This window comes from Tupaia chinensis, unplaced genomic scaffold, assembly GCF_000334495.1.
Source record: "Tupaia chinensis unplaced genomic scaffold, TupChi_1.0 Scaffold000484_1, whole genome shotgun sequence".
Classification (NCBI taxonomy): Eukaryota; Metazoa; Chordata; class Mammalia; order Scandentia; family Tupaiidae; genus Tupaia; species Tupaia belangeri.
In genome coordinates, this window is record NW_006159996.1 from 1,366,112 (window position 1) to 1,371,212 (window position 5,101).

The following is a 5,101-nucleotide window of genomic DNA, read 5'->3' on the forward strand; positions in this document are numbered from 1 at the left end:
TTCTTTTGGCCAGAGGGCATGTATGCTCACCAGAGACGGAGAGGGAGAGAGGAGAAAGCACCACGCAGTAGGGTGCAGTCACGCTGCAATCCCGTCATCTCTCCAACCTGTCAGGTTCCTGGGCACACTTGCACACACACCAGGGCTGGGATTTGAGCCACGCAGATGACCATGTGGGATCCTGGCTCCTCTAGTCACTGATTTCAACATGGGATTAAAAATAACGAGATGGCCCCTTTCCTCTTGATACACTGGAGAAACTTCTCGGTCTCCTTACCCACCCAGCGCTTTTCCCTTCCCTTGTGGCTCCCTGGCAGAGAGGGAAGCAGATCTCTGGCACTGACAAGGATAAAAACTAAATGTAGAGAAGTCAGCTCAGAGGTCCTCATCCCGCTTCCCAGGCCAGCCAGTCACCTTGCAGTCTGGTAAGGTGGGGGACTTGCCAGTGATTCTCCCAGGCACTCTGAGTTTCCCATATGAGGCCCAGGGACCTGATGTCATTGTCAGGCAGGGAGGAAAGCTCCCCAGCTGACTGGGCTGCCCTCCCCGTGGAAGCTGGCCAAACTGTGCATGGCCACAGCAGCAGCAACCTAAGAGACGTGCCTAGACAAAGTCAGTAAAGAAGAGTTTTATCTGGGCCAGGGTTGAGGAGGATTGCCTAGTGTGACAACATTCAAGTTGTCCCAAATAATGCACCAAGGTTTTATAGATTTCACGGTGATTTTCTTTTTTTCTTATAGGGTGTATGCTTTCACCAGAGAGAAAGTGAGGAATCACCTCCTAGGAGGGATGGCCACACTGCAAACTTTTCTCCTCTTGGGTTATGGGCATGCATACACATGCGCCTGGCCTGATTTTCAAGCCACTGGGTCCAGGATTTGAACTGCGCAGTTAGCCATGGGATCCAGCCATCTTAACCTCCGTACCCCTGCTGGCCCAATTTCAGGGTGATATTAAATGCAAAGGTTGAGAATGGGGAGGAAGATTACCTAGTTGTTAACAGCTATAATTGGTGGAATTCTATGATAAGAGAGTCACCTGAGAGTCACCTGGAGTCACTTGGCTTAATCTTAAGCAAAATGTTGAGACAGTGAGTCTGGTAACAAACGCCACTGGTGGGAGGTAAAGGAGGAATGTCTGTGGGCAAGGAGGGCGTGTGTGAAACAGAAGTCCGATGTGTCTAGGAAGCCTCTTGAGCTAGTTCGGTGGCCTTATTTCAGACACCAGGTGCCGAGGGCTGAGGTGGGCCAATAGTTCACATTCCCAAGAAAGCCACAAGTTTTATTTCCTCATAGCACTGGCTCACTTAGACTAGAATCTCCTGTTTGCAGGGAAAACTGGTCTATTTTGGGATCTGTTGGCTTCCCTGAAGTTTCACTTTGATGATGTGGCGTTTTAGCTTGAAAGACCCGATCTGGTCTTCGGGCCGAGAGCTGGAGCTCAGAGAGCAGGAGCAGGAGCTCACCAATGGCCTCCTAGAGTCTATCTGACCACAGTGGCAACAGCTTGGCAGCATAGGAGGAAAGCCTGGCTCGGGTGTTCGCTCTCTGTCCAGCCCTGGCTGGCACATTCTGCATTCATTATCTTTTTCAATCCCCACAAGCCTCATGAGAGTTTAATGAATCCCATTTAACAGATGGGGCAACTGAGGCTCAGGGAAGTTAAGTGACTTCCCAAGGTCACCTGGATTATAAGTGGCAGAGTCAGGATTCAAACCTGGTTTGACGGGCGGCAGAGCCTGCAGAGGGTGACCCAAGCTGGGACATCATCACCCTTTCCCCATCAACTCCCCCAAACCCCAGGCTTTTAGGGCTGTATCGTCTGTACTTTGGAGCCCCTCTGGCCTCTTCTTTCTCAAGCCCTGTCTGCCCAGCCTCCTGGCTCACCCTTCTAGAGTTGGTGGGAGAAGAGCAGCTCAGGAAGGTTCTACTCCTCCTCCACCCTCACCCCTTCAGCTCCACCTCACCCCTCCCATGGCTTCTTGTGTTTTCAAGTGGCGGGGAGCAGACCACAGAGTCAATGGTCACTTTTGTTGGGATTATTGCTTTTAGGAGGGAGAAGGAGAGAAGGGAGGGGTCCTAGGCTGAGGTGGGTAAGGGAGGGGACACTACAAACTCTTGGGGACATAAGTGAGCAGAGACCAGGCTCAGGCTAGCAAGGATGGTGTCGCCAAGTTTCTTGGGTGGTCTCAGAACAGCTCCAATCCCCAGGGAGTCCATGCCCACCTACCCTGAGTGATTCTCTCCAACCTACGCTGGCTCGCTCTGACAGCCCATGCTGGGGTATCTGGGACCAGGGACTCCTATCTGACCTGCACACTTAGAAAATGTGCACTCCGCCCTCAACTGCAGAAAGATTTACATCTATTTGTTGAATCCATGAAAATATGGTTTAACAGAAGGAGCTGTTTGGGGATTTTTTTTAAAAGAGATTTTTGTTATCGGGCATGTGCACTCTCTGGAGAGACAGAAACAGAGAGAGAGAAAGTGAGAAATCACCCGATAATTCCTCCTCCCAGGGCACAGCACAGTCTTTTCTCCTCCATTCTCCTCTCCAGATTTTGGGCAGGCACACGCACATGCTTGGCCTGTGTGTTTTAAGCCACCAGATCCAGGACTCAAATCATGGTCAGCTGTGTAGGAGTCCAGCGATGTAACCATTATGCCATCTGCTGGTCCTACTCTCCAACTGTGATTTGTCCCTCTGCGGTTCCTGCTGGTTTTTTTTTTTTTTTTTTTTTTTTGGGGGGGGTGTTTGCTATAGGGCTTTTGCACTCTCCAGAAAACCTGAGAGAGACAGAAAGTGAGAAATCACCCCCCCCAGGGGGGATGGCCACGACGCAATCCCTTCTCCTCCATTCTCCTCTCGGGATCTTGGGCATGCATGCACACGCACCTGGTGTGAGTTTAAGCCACCGGGTCCAGGACTCGAACAGCGGTCGACTACATGGGAGTCCAGCAACATAGCCATTACATCAACTACTGGTCCCAGGCCCTGTCTCTTATCACAGTTAAAATTAAGGAGAACCACATAGTACAGCAGTGAAGCTCTGCACAGAGGAAGCCAGATTCCACATGATCAACCAGGTTCAAGTCCTGGCACTGGTAACTTGAAAAACTCACCAGACATGTGCACACACAGGCGTGCCCAGGATCCTGACAGAATGGAAAATTGAAGGGAAAAGGACTACAGTGCAACCAGGCTCTGATAGGGGTCTCTCTCTGTTTCATGCATGCACATGAGCCCTCTCGTATCCAAAAAAAAAAAAAAGAGGGCCAGCAGGTGGTGTGGTGGTTAAGGTACTAGACTCCTGATACAGGAACATGGGGACATAGGGGTGATCAGCCCACCCTATGTTCTACTTACTCCCGTAGGGCCAACAGTGGCTCAAGTCTCCGACCTGGTGACTTGCTTTCTCACTTTCCCTCTCTCTCTTTGGTCAAATAATAATAATAATAATAAATAAAATAATTCTTTTTAAAAACATGAATGCACATTTCTCTGTGTTGCTTTAATCACCATCTTCCATCTCACACCCCAGCTCTGTGCTTCCTGTAAGCAGGGACAAGATGAAACTGCTCACCACTGTCCTGAGGGCGTGGTGCTGGAATGAGCTTTAGGGCTTGCCGGCCTGCCGGGCTCAGTGTCCTGGGGAAGCTAAGCAGCAGGAGGCTGATTGCACCAGACGGATCTGACCTCTGTCCAGAGGGTCAGACCTGCCACTGGGAGAGAGAAAGTCCACTAGCTTCAGCTTCCTGGACCAGTTCACAGAAGAAACCAAGTCAGAACTGCCAAGAGACAAGTCTAATGGAGCTGTCCTCTCAGCCCCAGACCCGCACTTCAGCTGGCACCTGCCTGAAGCGGTCAGGCTGTGGCCAGGGAGAAAGTTTCTTCCCCAGCAGCAGCAGCAGTAATAACTACGACTAGGTTCAATGAGTGCCTACTGGGTCCCAGGCTCTGTGCCAGGTACCTTCTGTGTGTTCTCTCAGAACCCTCACGATGGCCTCCGGAGATAGATGCTGCTTTTATCCCCATTTTACGGATAAGGACAATAAGGCTTGGAAAGGCTGACGCGCTTCTCCAGCATATGAGGACTGGAGAGAAGCCTGTGAGGCCAGGTGGCCAGAGCTCAAACCAGATGTCTTAACCCAAAATTTGATAGCCTGGGCCACATGCAGCCTGCCAAATGGTCCCAGGCACTACCTGTCCGCACACGGCTGACTTCTCAGGAACCTGAAGCATGCCTCTACTCCCCACTGCTCAACAGGGCACTCGGTCATTTATAGTGTTGACAGGTGTTTACTCAATACCTACTATGTGCCAGATAGGGTACTAGGCGCTCAGAACACATTGGTGAACGAAAACAGACACGGTCCCTGCTCTCACAGAGAACATGCACTAGTGGAAAATATGTGTCCATTCACCGTCATACATGCAGCATGTGGGGTGTGGGTCAGGGAAGGTCTTTCAGAGATGACAGTTTTGCCCTAATCCAACCGATCAATCAGCCAATCGATTAATCCAGACCAGAGAGGCAGTCAGTCTATCTGAGGGAACTGTGGAGTTAAGACTTTACCCCTCCCTGGTTTTCTTCTCCATCAAGGAAAGGTGCGGCACTCCACTGCCATTTTGCCGTTTGCCGAGGAAAGAGCCGCTGAGATTCCAGACCCCGGTGACCTCAGTGTAAGGGGTGAGGGAAAGTATAATCTGGCTTGGTGTTTTGTTTCTCTCGGATAAAACAGGAAGGGCAGGGCTCCCCCACGCCCTGATCAGTGATGGAGCAGCCAGCCCCCTCGCCGTCCTCCCCGCCCTCAGAAATGTGGTGCTCCGTCGCCACCTGGTGGGCATAGCAGACAATGCAGGGGCGGCCCAGTCTCCCCGGCTTGGGTAGTATCCAGAATGCGGCTTCCTTCAAGCAGAGGCTAATAAAGACGCAGTAGGTTTGGGTGACTTCCTGGCAGGGGCAGGGGGTGGGGCGCAGGAACGAGGGTGGATGGGGAACTGCTGCTTGCAAGTCAACTTACTGACACTGACAATGGCCCCATTGTGTCTGGGGCCTTGACCTTGATTTCCTGCCACTCTCATCTCTGGAGTGGCACTA

General features: G+C 51.5%; 1 long non-coding RNA gene across 4 annotated transcripts in view; it reads right to left on the reverse strand.

Annotated features, from left to right (window-relative positions):
* The window catches only part of LOC102493693 (uncharacterized), a 40,517-nt gene that overhangs the window by 9,322 nt on the left and 26,094 nt on the right, over positions 1–5,101 (reverse strand). The window lies entirely within an intron of this gene.